General features: G+C 42.4%; 1 pseudogene; it reads left to right on the top strand.

Annotated features, from left to right (window-relative positions):
* The window catches only part of LOC115177794 (regulating synaptic membrane exocytosis protein 1-like), a 43,436-nt pseudogene extending 31,002 nt beyond the window's left edge, over positions 1–12,434 (top strand).
* Positions 12,435–14,488: the final 2,054 nt, after the last annotated feature.

Raw genomic sequence — 14,488 nt, forward strand, 5'->3', positions numbered from 1 at the left:
GCAAAGGTAACCTGACTAAATGATTACCGCCCCGTAGCACTCCTGTCGGTAGCCATGAAGTGCTTTGAAAGGCTGGTCATGGCTCACATCAACACTATCATGCCGGAAACCCTAGACCCACTCCAATTCGCATGCCGCCCAAACAGATCCACAGGTGACGCAATCTCAATCGCACTCCACACTGCCCTTTTCCACCTGGACAAAAGGAACACCTATGTGAGAATGCTGTGTATTGACTACAGCTCAATGTTCAACACAAAGCTCATCACTAAGCTAAGGACCCTGGGACTAAACACCTCCCTCTGTTACTGGATCCTGGACTTCCTGACGTGCCGCCCCAGGTGGTAAGGGTAGGCAACAACACAAAAACTGCCAAAGAATCTAGTCAGCCAAGTCGTAGACTGTTCTCTCTTCTACCGCATGGCAAGCGGTAGCGGAGCACCAAGTCTAGGTCGAAAAGGCTCCTTAACAGCTTCTACCCCCAAGCCATAAGACTACTGAACAATTAATCAAATGGCCACCCGGGCTATTTACGTTGAAACCCCCCCCCCCACCTTTGTTTTTACACTGCTGCTACTCAGTGTTTATTATCGATGCATAGTCACTTTACCCCTACCTACATGTACAAATTACCTCAACTAACCTGTACTCCCACACATTGACTCGGTACTGGTACCCCCTGTATATAGCCTCGTTGTTGTTATGTCATTTTCTTTTGTTACTTTTTATAACATCTTTTACTTTAGTATTTTTATTAAATATTTTCTTAACTCGATTTCTTGAACTGCATTGTTGGTTAAGGGCTTGTAAGTTAACATTTCACGGTAATGTCTACACCTGTTGAATTCAACGCATGTGACAAATAACATTTGATTTGATTTGACATCCACAGCCATAGAGGGAACACCCAAGTCCCCGGCAGAAGACAGCTGGTACAGGGGCTAAAAGCGATTTGAAAGTGTTAAGTCTGGACGCGGGGGAAGAAGGCAGGCGCGCCGAGAACGATTATTCTCATTCTTTCTGGTTCCGACACGCATCCATTTACGCTCACCTGGAGTCAAACAATGAGCAGCCATTTTCTGGTTCAAGGTAGTAGAAGGGTGCAGTGGTGGAAATTGATCATAGTCCAGGAGGTCCCATTATGATCTTCTTGGATGTTTTGATAGGAAGCATTTAAAGATGCCAATAGTCTCATGGAATCCTTATTCAGTTCAAGGCACTTGGTCAAATGTGTTTATTTCTTCATGAAGAGTAATATTCCTTTCTTTAGCTGCATCAAGTTCATGATATTTTTCACAAATGCAGGTATCCATCAGACCTTTCCCCATGACAACTATGAACATGTCACAATCTGCTCCAGCTCCTTCAAGTTGGATGGGTTCTGCTGGTGTACAGCATCTTTAAGTCATACCACAGATTCTCAATTGGATTGAGGTCTGAGCTTTGACTAGGCCATTCCAAGACATTTCAATGTTTCCCCTTCAACCACTCGAGTGTTGCTTTAGCAGTATGCTTAGGGTCATTGTCCTGCTGGAAGGTGAACCTCCATCCCAGTCTCAAATCTCTGGAAGATTGAAACACATTTCCTTCAAGAATTTCCCTGTATTTAGCTCCATCCATCATTCCTTCAGTTCTGACTAGTTTCCCAGTCCCAGTGTTTGCTTATTTCTTTCTTTAAGCAATGGCCACTCTTCTGTAAAGCCCAGCTCTGTGGAGTGTACGGCTTAAAGTGGTCCTATGGACAGATATTCCAATCACCGCTGTGGAGCTTGGCGACTTCTTCAGGGTTATCTTTGGTCTCTTTGTTGCCTCTCTGATTTATTCCCTCCTTGCCTGGTCCGTGAGTTTTGGTGGGCGACTCTCTCTTGGCAGGTTGTTGTGGTGCCATATTCTTTACATTTTTTTATGATGGATTTAATGGTGCTCCGTGGAATGTTCAAAGTTTCGGATTTTTTTTTATAACCCAACCCTGATCTGTACTTCTCCACAACTTTGTCCCTGATCTGTTTGGAGAGCTCCTTGGTCTTCATGGTGCCGCTTGCTTGGTGGTGCCCCTTGCTTAGTGGTGTTGCAGACTCTGGGGCCTTTCAGAGCAGGTGTATATATACGGAGATCATGTGACACTTAGATTGCACACAGGTGGACTTTATTTAACTAATTATGTGACTTCTGAAGGTAATTGGTTGCACCAGATCTTATTTAGGGTATTCACCCCCTTCAGCAAAGGGGGTGAATACATATGCACGCACCACTTTTCCCTTTTTTTATTTTTTAGAATTTTCTGAAACAAGTAATTTTTTTCATTTCACTATTTTGTGTATGTCCATTACATGAAATCCAAATAAAAATTCATTTAAATTACAGGTTGTAATGCAACAAAATAAGAAAAACGCCAAGGGTGGTGATTACTTTTGCAAGGCACTGAACATCTTGTTTGGCCAGCATTGTGTCAAGTCACTAGAGTTCACACTGAGAGTGGCATGTGCAGAAAGTAGCCCATCCCTTTTTCCAACTGATCTGTCGATAGCGCCTGCTAAATTCAGGGCATCAATGTTGTTGAGAAAAGTAGCAAAACGTTTGTAGTTCCCAATGGCTAACGTTATGTCTTTCAAAAACGGCACGGTAGAAAGGCCCCAGATCAATGTGGAGGTGTTTGATGGAGATACTTGGATGCATACAGTATATTGAAGACTGTCCCGAAGTCAGTTTGAAGGTGCTTGATTATGAGACTTAGCTGCCTATGAGAAGAGCTGTGGACGTTATCTCCTCCCATCCTCCTCAATCCTCCTTCTTCTTCTCTCTCCATCTGAGGTTGCTATATTCTATCAGTCCCATTATTCAATTTCACTGTATGGCGTAATTGTTCGATGTGGGGAAATGTGTTTAGTAATTTGTGCTGACACAACATCACATGTGATATAGTCTCCTTGTTTATTTGGCTTGATTAAAATGTTGTGCATGTGTTTGTGTGTCTGTGATTGTTGTGTGTGTCAACTTTCGTTGTTGTGTCCTGTGCCTCTGTTTGTCTGCGTGTGTTTGTATGTCAGTGTGTATCTCAGATCCCCCCTGGCATGCGTCCTGTGCTCCTGCTGTCCAGACCCCCCCTGGACCTCTTCTGAGCTGGAGTACCCTCCTCCCTACCCCACCGCTGGCCCTCGCCCCTTCATCACCCCCCTCCACGGGGCTGAGGAGAGGCCCCAGGCCACCCTACCCCTCCCTAGCCCCCTGGTCACTTGGAGAGGGTCCACGATGTGTATGCGGGACGGGGCAGTGTGGCGGGGCTCTCCTGTAGCACCCCAACCCCTTTAGAGGGGATGGATATGCACCAGCTCCTCCGAACCCCTAGAAAGCGCCACAGAGCACTGAGTGTCATCTGTCCCTGCTGTATGTTGGCCTGTCTGAGGAGAAGAAGCCTGAACAGCTAAGGCTATTGGCTGAGAATGAGAGACTCATTTATATTACAAAAGAGACACACTTATATATATACTTATGTCAGAGGAGGCTGGTGAGAGTAGCTATAGGAGGACGGGCTCATTGTAATGACTGGAGTGGAATTAATGGAATGGAGTCAAACATGTGGTTTCCATATGTCTGAAGTGTTTGATACCTTCCATTGATTCCATTCCAGCTATTACAATGAGCCCATCCTCCTATTGCACCTCCCACCAGCCGCCACTGATTAAAACACATTGTAATGTGCTTTAATTCTATTTCAGTGTTATCGACCATTACAAAAGATCGGCAATGATGGACATTGGACACATAAGGCGTACTGCAGAATTGTGTGGGATTTTGGAAGCGTATTTGGAAATTTTAGATCATTTGAGATCATTGAGATAATTGTTTCGTTTTGAGATCTTTTGGGGTCTGTTCAGGCTTTCTTGTATCATCAATATCATGTTTTAACATTAAACTCAATACAATCACTCACCAATCATTGTATGCCTCATATCATACTGTTTAAGAACCTTATCAATTATTGAAGTTTATTAGACTGTTGTGTTTTCACCCATTAAAGTGAAGGTAATCCCTTACGTTATAAGTTCCTCTGCTCATTTCATATCTCAAGACTGTGATTCCAGATTTAACTTTTACTCTCCTGTCTCTCCCTCTAGTCGGCAGGTTCGTGCGGCGCCAGGCCGGACCATGCTGAAGAGCACAAGCGTCAGCGGTGAGATCTACGCGTCAGAGCGTACCGATGGCAGCCAATCGGATACGGCGCTGGGCACGGTGGGCATGGGTGGCAAGAAGAGACGCTCCAGCCTCAGTGCCAGGGTGGTCTCCATCGTCTCCAACAGACGTAGTCGCAGCACGTCGCAGATCATCGGCCCGGGTGAGTTCAAAGGTTAAAACTGACGCTCACCCAAATAAAGGAGACGCTGGGGATGGTTGTGATTTGAAAATGTGGCTCTGGTATTTGATTTGATTTACAGTTTACATTGAAATACGGTGGTAGACAGACATTTTTTATTTTTTTATTTCACCTTTATTTAACCAGGTAGGCTAGTTGAGAACAAGTTCTCATTTGCAACTGCGACCTGGCCAAGATAAAGCATAGCAGTTAGACACATACAACACAGAGTTACACATAGAATGAACAAAACATACAGTCAATAATACAGAAGAAAAAAATTAAACAAAAAGTCTATATACAGTGAGTGCAAATTAGGTAAAATAAGGGAATTAAGACAATATATAGGCCATGGTGGCAAAGTAATTACAGTATGGCAATTAAACACTGGAATGGTAGATGCGCAAAAGATGGAATGTGCAAGTAGAGATACTGGGATGCAAAAGGAGCGGAATAAATAAATAAATACAGTATGGGGATGAGGTAGATAGATGGGATGTATACAGATGGGCTATGTACAGGTGCAATGATCTGTGAGCTGCTCTGACAGCTGGTGCCTAAAGCTAGTGAGGGAGATGGGAATCTCCAGCTTCAGAGATTTTTGCAGTTCATTCCAATCATTGGCAGCAGAGAACTGGAAGGAAAGATGACCAAAGGAGGAATTGGCTTTGGGGGTGACCAGAGAGATATACCTGCTGAAGCGCGTGCTACAGGTGGGTGCTGCTATGGTGACCAGTGAGCTGAGATAAGGGGGGACCTAGCAGGGTCTTTTAGATGACCTGGAGCCAGTGGGTTTGGCAACGAGTATAAAGTGAGGGCCAGCCAACGAGAGCATACAGGTCGCAGTGGTGGGTAGTGTATGGGGCTTTGGTGACAAAACGGATGGCACTGTGATAGACTGCATCCAGTTTGTTGAGTAGAGTGTTGGAGGCTATTTTATAGATGACATCGCCGAAGTCGAGGATCGGTAGGATGGTCAGTTTTATGAGGGTATGTTTGGCAGAATGAGTGAAGGATGCTTTGTTGCGAAATAGGAAGCCGATTCTAGATTTAATTTTGGATTGGAGATGCTTAATATGAGTCTGGAAGGAGAGTTTACAGTCTAGCCAGACACCCAGGTATTTGTAGTTAACCACGTATTCTAAGTCAGAGCCGTCCAGAGTAGTGATGCTGGACGGGCGAGCAGGTGCGGGCAATGATCGGTTGAATAGCATGCATTTAGTTTTACTTGCGTTTAAGAGCAGTTGGAGGCCACGGAAGGAGAGTTGTATGGCATTGAAGCTCGTCTGAAGGTTAGTTAACACAGTGTCCAAAGAAGGGCCAGAAGTATACAGAATGGTGTCGTCTGCGTAGAGGTGGATCAGAGAATCACCAGCAGCAAGAGCGACATCATTGATGTATACAGTCCAATTTAACAATTGGACATTACAGACAGTAAAAATTTGACATAATGGACTATTCGCAAGTAGCCATGACATGAGAGCTCTCAGATGTTTTTAGTGTTAAGAGTGACCTGAAGCTACCTTATAGCACTTTCATCTGAATAAGACAGTAAAAAAACAGAGAAGCACATCACTCTTGACCTTTTCTTTACGTGACTACACATCAAAATGTCTTGATGCTGGAATTCTAATCTTACGAATACAACCCACAAAAAGCATGTTATAAAGAGTTTCAAAACAACATGTTTCTACTCTAGATGACACCCGCTGGGGCCAAGCTTTCAGTCAGCGAGAGAGACTTTAAGGAATCTTTCTCAGCCTGGCTGGACTCACTGTAGGGTGGGGAAAGAGAGGAAGCAGAGAGACAGAGAGAGAGGTAGTTGAAAGGCTCCAACTGCACTCTCTTCCTCTTTTTTTGCACTCCTCTTTGTAGCTGACATAAAAAGCCATTATAAAGGAAACTAGGGCCGAGGGGGGTCTCTCCGTGCCTCTCTCCTCTCTCCCCATTGTTATATAGTATAGCAGTACGATTGGTGTTCTGTGTGATAGTTGCCCTCTTTGCTGACAAAATCTAGAATTCATGTTGGGCTGAGAGAGAAGGTAAGGAAGACTTGTTTTTACATTTTTCAAGCTTGAATACTTTCATATTGATTATGGTTGATACTGGTGATTCTTGCTCTACTACAATTAATTTAAGGTTAGCGTTCTTTGTCATGAATATTGTTCTAGAGGCAGCTCTGCAGAGTGGTCACTAGCTGGCATAGCCATAAAATCAGATTTTAAGCCTAAATCTAACCTTAACCCTAACCTTAACCACACTGCTAACCTTAAGACCAAAAAACACACACAAAAAATCATACATTTTTACAATATAAGCCAATTTTGACTTTGCAGCTGTCCCATCTAGAGGAAATCGCTCAGTTCTGCCTCCAGGGAAAGATCCATAACAATAAACATCAACCTGCGTATTATCATCATGTACTACTGTATCGTTCTTTAGGATTAACTGTTGTCTGTATTAGGACAGAAGGATCTTGTTGGTTGTGGTGACGTGACGAGGGATGGAACCTTGAAATAACAAAACATGTTGTTCTTTCTCTCTAAACATCTCTCCAACCCTCTCCAACCCATTGTTCAGCTGTGACTTGTGAAAACACAATGACAGAAAAGGGTACTTTGACTTCCCGGTTCTTTCAATTTCTCTTTTGTGTCCTTTGTCCTCTGAGATGTAACATGGGTGGCTGTTCCCCAGCTCTGTCACTGTGTCCTATCGTTACGATGAGGCAGCTAGGAATACATGGCACCACAGCTGGTTTTCCTCAAGAGGACCACAAAATAAAGCCTTCTGGCCTAAATGTGTTCATCCTCGAGAGTTGTGTTGTTTAGCACTGACCCAGAAAAACTAAGGCCTGGAAGATGGTACTTCAGGTCTCAGGAAGACAGTAGATAAGCCGTGCTAACTTAGCCATTAGCCTTAGCTATCCGCTACATTGTGTATATTTTCTCCTCTCCGGTTCCAGAGGGGAAGGGGAAGAAGGAGAAGGGTGCATCCATCCAGAGGAGCACAGAGACGGGCATGGCTGTAGAGATGACCAGGAACATGAGTCGACAGTCCAGTAAAGAGTCCACCAACGGCACCATGAACAGCTGCAACTCCGAGGGAAAGTCAGTATCTCCAAAATACAGGCTCTCTCTCTATATATATATATTTATCTCTCTCTCTTTATTTCTCTCTCGCTATCTCTCTCTGTATACTGTATGTCTCTCTCCCTTTCCTCCCTCTACCCCTCTCTCTTCGTCACTTTCTTCCTCTTTCTGTTTATGGGTACAAACGTTTTTTCCAATGTTACATGAATTGACATTCACTGTAAAGTAAACAACCCAGTATTTCAGCATTATTGCCGTAAATTCAATAGATAATTTCACCTAGGACCCATAGGTTATATACGGTAATTAGTTGTATATTGACTGTGTTCTTCTTCTGTTCTAGTCTGCTTTTCGGTGGGGTGCGTCTGGGACAGCCAGGCAACCAGTTCAGCGACTTCCTGGATGGCCTGGGTCCTGCCCAGCTGGTGGGCAGACAAACGCTGGCCACACCTGCCATAGGTGAGTAAATATCCCCCTATTCTATTCTGTCTATTCATCATGTTGTTGCCCTATCATAGGCCCTCTGTGACTCTTCCCCAATTGATAACTTATTGTTCAGCTATTTCTATACCCTTCCCTTCTCCCACAAATCAGTTTCATTGATTTGATTCCTTTTTTCCATCTCCATATTACCTCAATAACCCAATATCCTTCCAACTTCCCTCTTGAGAAACTCAATTGCTCACTTTTCTTACTACTTCCTATTTCATGACCTTCGGTGTGTTCGAGCAGTAAGCCTAACGAAGCCGATTGTAGTCGGGGGTGCATCTGCAACAGCCAAAAGTCAGACACTGTAGTGGTTTTCCAACAGCAAGGCTCAGATCAACATAGCAGTGTCAACATAGCTGCTGTTGTTTATAAAAACAAAATCTTTATGTCGAAATTAACTTTTCTATACCCCTTTATCACACGCTCACAAACTGAAAACAAAACATGTGTACCAATTAATTGGTTAGAGAGAGGTCTCAAATATCACTTTCATTTGTAGCTTTAGAATCGGGGTAAATTTGGTTCCTGTTTTAGGCGTGTCTTTGGCCATGTTCATCAAACAAAAACACCCTAATGATTGGTTGACAAATAGTGCCTCCAACAATGCAGGTGATGACTGCATGGTGCAGTTGGTGAGAAGCAACTGCAGCGACTTGAAGGCGTCTTCATCAAAAACTGCATGATTTTTGGAAATGTTTATACCCATAATGCAAAACACGACGGTGACATCACGTGATCTGCTCGAACCTCCTCCTTATCTCCTGCCTACTTCCTGTTCTGATTCGTTGAATCCAGTTCCTGTTTAGTCAACCAGAGACAAAACAGAAGGCGAGACATCAGCTGCTATCGCATTGGTGCATATAGGAAGCCGGAACTGTGAGAGAAAAAAATGATGTCGTAAACGGCCTGAGTCGGACATCTTCATTTATCCACCATCTTTGGTCAACTCGTTCTACTTCTTCTTCCTCCCAGGTGATATTCAGATCGGAATGATGGACAAGAAGGGTCAGCTGGAGGTGGAGGTGATCAGAGCTCGGGGCCTTGTACAAAAGCCTGGATCCAAATCCCTCCCTGGTGAGACACTGGTGGTAGCGCCACCTAAGGGTGGAGGACTGCATTGAGACAAAATAATATTCCGTGCGAAGTCCATTGAAAGTGCTTTTTAATCCAGGAGTAGTCTTATCTGGGTCCATGTAATCGCCCACCTAGAGAAAACAATTCATTCGAACCATGTTTAGAACCACAATTGAATATCCTTATCTGCCTCTTGTTTCTTTTTTTCTCTATTTCTTTCTTTCGTCAGCTCCATACGTCAAGGTCTATCTGTTGAATAATGGAGCGTATGTAGCCAAAAAGAAAACCAAGATTGCACGGAAAACGCTCGACCCGCTGTACCAGCAAGCGCTGCAATTCGAGGAGAGCCCACAGGGTAAAGTCTTACAGGTGAGGGTCAAAGCATGCCTTGTTTCATAAAGAAAGTTCAATCAGTTTTTAATCAAATAATTAAATAGATGCATCCCCTGAATAATATTAAAACCATTTTTTTAGTTTAATTTTAATTTTATTTAATCTTTATTTAACCATTTAAGCTGTAAAGGTTTTAATCAATACATTTTTTTTTCTCCTTCAGGTGATCGTCTGGGGAGACTACGGACGAATGGACCACAAAAGCTTCATGGGAGTTGCACAAATCCTATTGGAGGAACTAGACTTAACAAGCACAGTGATTGGCTGGTACAAGTTGTTCCCACCCTCCTCCTTAGTGGACCCCACACTAGCCTCCCTGACTCGACGTGCTTCCCAGTCGTCATTGGACAGCTCCTCGGGCCCACCGGGCACCCGATCCTAGTGGACCAATAGGACTACAGCTGCCAATCTTAACGGACCAATGGGACTATGGCTAGCCTACCGCTTTGTGAAACGAATTAACGTCACCTTAGAGAATAACGGACAAAAATTATTCTAGAACAACAACAATCAAGAAACAGAGTCACAATGATTTAAAAAAAAGCTTTGTTGAGATCTGACAATCACTCCTGGCATCGTTTAATTTGTTTGTTTGTTTTAGAGAGCATTAGGTTTCAGTGTTTCATTCCAGTAACGAATTCGTCATGGTTTTTTCGCGGTTGTAATCTAAGAACTAGGGCTGTCGGTAATAAACAATGTTTGGTAGCTAGGTAAGGCTGTACTGGAGTCGAGCGGTAAGGAGACACTCAATTCATTGAAGAAACTAAGTAGAAATTTAAATGTGAAAGGAAGCAGGGTGGTAGTTTTTAGTCAAACCATCAATAAACAAAGAAATGTATGTTAGCGTCGGAATGTATGGACCCAAGACAGAGGTGTCATCCTCCTTGTTCCTCAGGGGGTGCCATAATGTCCTCTCTGCAGTGGCCCCCATCCGGCCCCCAAACAGACTGCCAGCACTTCGGCCCCCAGGGAAGAGTGCTTCTGAGTGGGGTCGGTCCGGGCAAGCAGGGGTCTCCTTCTGGTGCCTAGACTTTGTGGATTCACATTACTGGTCCTTCTCTGTCAAAATATAATTTTTTGTTTTCAATATGTTTACCATGGCTGGTCCAAGCCGCTCTCTCGTTTTTGTCTTTGGTACGTTTGACTTTTTTTGTTACTTATGGCACAAAAATGTTTTTATGATGAGTATGAGGTTTACGATGCGTTGTCTGATGTATGCATGGAGAAGAAAAAAAAGACAAAGAAAAAATACAAAATAGAGAAAATTAAATAAAGTATCTGCAATGAGATGCAGAGGACTGTTCAGTGACACATCTTAAGTTACGATTTTTACACTTGACGATGAGATTAGTGTGGGATTACAATGTTGTTTTCTTCGTTCAGTCACCTACAAAAAGTCCAACCCAGTTGTCTTTGTATAGATGTATATTAGACCTCCAAGGAGGTTGACCAATAAATATAATTATACATTTCACTTTGAACTATCACCAGGGTGTCAACAAGTCACTGTAAAAAAATATGTGTCTTTGTCCACAATCACGAGAACTTTCATTTAGCTGTTTTCCTGGAATATCCTTCCCCTCACCCCAGCACATGTTTAGGGGTTTTATCCAAAACTTCAGTTTACATTATTTTGAGATTCAAAAACGCAAGCACAATAAGCTTGATTTTTTTTACGGCAAAAAGTTAAACTTTTTGAGAGAAAAAAAAGTGAATGAAAAAAATATAAAAAATACTGCTTGCAAATGTAATTTTTTGGTTCATTTCATTTCTTCTTTGTCTCGATTTTTTGGAAAAACCAAAAACTTCAGTTGCTCAAATTTCCCTTCTGCATCTTTGTGAACGTGAAAAGTAACCAATCAGATTGAGCTTTCCGGACAGGAACACCAATGCTCATCCTTCGTCAGGCCCGCTGACTCCTGCCACACCAAAGGGAACGTGGCCAGCATGACTCGGACCTGTCCAAGCTGCATGCACATTTTGTAAAACAAAAACGATACTGGAAAAAAAAAGATTGAACTGAACTAGATATGTGTGTTAGTTTCACATACCGTAGGCCCGCTTGTATGTTGCATGCACACGTACAGTTTGCTCGTACTTAAATAAAAAGAGAAACCGAAGCCATTCACATCACGCGAAGACATTCGAAATTATCAGCTGCAGTCAAGTCTAGTCCACATCCTTCATTCCGGTGCTGAATGTTTTTCGAAACCAACTGATTACCGAGATTATGTTGTCTTTTTTTAAAGCTATTGAACCCGTTGCTGTACTGTCGTACTAAGCAGTCCTCACCGCCCATTCTTTCAAATCTACTGTTACTGTACACATAGTTTACCTCTATGGGGCTGAGACTACATGGTTGAATATGTATAAATCAGATCAACTTATATACAAAGTATAGTTATGTTGAACATAATGATGTAATAAGATATATGGATACATATATTACACAAATTATTTAGAGTATGATGTACCGAAAGTAATTTAGGTATATTGTAAATATTTTTTCAACCAAACGTTTAGTGATATTTACGAAAGGGGCCAAGTCAGATTACGGGGACATTGTCAAGTTCGTTAAGACTACGATTGGATTTAGAAAGTCACAAAGGGACACTACTTTACTACAAGGCTTCAGGGTATAGTCCCAAATTGCCATACTTGAGTGTACTAGGGTATCAGGCCATATTATCTGCAAAAGCTGTCGACACTACACCTCTCTCTCCATGCTTTGAAACCTACAACCCCAGCCATGTAAAACCCCATTTATAAAAACGTCAAATTTTTTTGTTTCATGTTCAGTGAGTTATTCTTTTTATTTTGTCAGTATTATTAGGAGAGAAAAAAATGCTGATTGTTTACAATTTATGTGTTCCACTGAAACAACAAATATAAAAGAAACGATCAGATAAAAAAGAAAGTATTCACTGCAGCGTTTCTTGTTTGGTATAACAGGTGTGGCTCAAATGATGTGTATGTTTTATATTTTAAAAAAAGAGTTCATTTTTATTATTTCCAAATAAAAAGAATGTGTGGAAGAATTCTCCCTCATGCTTGCTGTTCTTGTTCCACTGTCAACCCTCTCCTCGTACCATACCTGGGTTCAAGTCCTATTTAAAATCATTTGAAATTTGATTGAGCTTGTCTAATAGAATGGAACCAATTCGCAAAATTGCAAACCCCGCCCATCTGACAATCCAGGCAGGCTAAAGCAAACACTAAGGGCTGGATTCAGTCCCTACCGTGGAGGTATCGCGGAAGATCCACGTAAAAATGTAAAGGTCATTTCCGATTGAGCCGACATTCAGTGCCTTCAGAAAGTATTCAGACCCCTTGACTTTTCCCCCATTTGTTAGGTTACAGACTTATTCTAAAATGGATTAAATATATATTTTTCCTGATCAATCTACACACAATACCACAAAATGACAAAGCAAAAACAAGTTTTAAGAAATTGTTGATAATTTCAACAAACAAATGTAATAATGAAATATCACATTTACATAAGACCCTTTACTCAGTACTCTGTTGAAGCACCTTTGGTAGCGATAACAGCCTCGAGTTTTCTTGGGTATGACGCTACAAGTTTGTCACACCTGTATTTGGGGAGTTTCTCCCATTCTTCTCTGCAGATCCTCTCAAGCTCTGTCAGTTTGGATGAGGAGTGTTGATGCATAGCTATTTTCAGGTCTCTCCAGAGATGTTTGAACAGGTTTTCATCAAGGATCTCTCTGTACTTTGTTCCATTGATCTTTGCCTCGATCCTGACTAGTCTCCCAGACCATGCCGCTGAAAAACATCCCCACAACATGATGCTGTCAACACCATGCTTCTCCGTTGGGATGGTGCCAGGTTTCCTCCAGACGTGATGCTTGACATTGAGGCCAAAGAGTTTAATCTTGGTTTCATCAGACCAGAGAATCTTGTTTATCATGGTCTGAGAGTCTTCATTTGCCTTTTGGCAAACTCCAAGTGGGCTGTCATGTGCCTTTTCCTGAGGAGTGTCTTCCGTCTGGCCACTCTACCATAAAGGCCTGATTGGTGGAGTGCTGCAGAGATGGTTGTCCTTCTGGAAGGTTCTCCGATCTCCACAGAGGAACTCCGGAGCTCTGTCAGAGTGACCATCGGTTTCTTGGTCACCTCCCTGACCAAGGCCCTTCTCCTCCGATTGCTCAGTTTGGCCAGGCGGCCAGCTCTAGGAAGAGTCTTGGTGATTCTAAACTTCTTCAATTTAAGAATGATGGAGGCCACTGTGTTCTTGGGGACCTTCAATACTGCAGAAACTTGCTGGTACCCTTCCCCAGATCTATGCTTTGACACAATTCTGTCTCGGAGTTCTACGGACAATTCCTTCGACCTAATGGCTTGGTTTTTGCTCTGACATACACTGTCAACTGTGGGACCTTAAATAGACAGGTGTGTGCCTTTCCAAATCATGTCCAATCAATTGAGTTTACCACAGGTGGACTCCCATCAAGTTGTAGAAACCTCTCAAGGATGATCAATGGAAACAGGATGCACCTGAGCTCAATTTCGAGTCTCATAGCAAAGTTCTGAATATTTATGTAAATAAGGTTTTTCTGTTATTTATTTTTCATAAATTTGCTAAATTTATGTGTAGATTGCTACGGATTTTTTTTATTTAATCCATTTTAGATAAAGGCTGTAACGTAACAAAATGTGGGAAAAATCAAGGGGTCTGAATACTTTCCGACGGCTCAGTGTTCACCATGAATGCAGTCTCCGCGACCGCGGGAACATTGCCTTTAACTGTCAATCGCGCTATAAAGCATCTCTTCAGTGCTACAGATTGAATAGAGCCTTAAGTGTTTGAAAGATTTAAAATACTATTTGACCCCATCTGCTTCCAATACATATTCAAAGTGTATTTTCCAACCTAGATTACATACAAGTGTATTTTGAGAGCCTAGATTGCTCTTAACCCACAATTACCTTGGTACATTATGTCAAAACCGGGTCAAAATGAAAATGCTCTCTAAAATATGTTGCATCTGTTGCTATGGGTATAAGCCTTTCTTCTTGCTTGCTTGTGGGAAAACTAATATTTTCTCTGGTCCCACAGATTCAGCCCCGC

The sequence above is a fragment of the Salmo trutta genome, chromosome 38, assembly GCF_901001165.1.
Source record: "Salmo trutta chromosome 38, fSalTru1.1, whole genome shotgun sequence".
NCBI lineage: Eukaryota > Metazoa > Chordata > Actinopteri > Salmoniformes > Salmonidae > Salmo > Salmo trutta.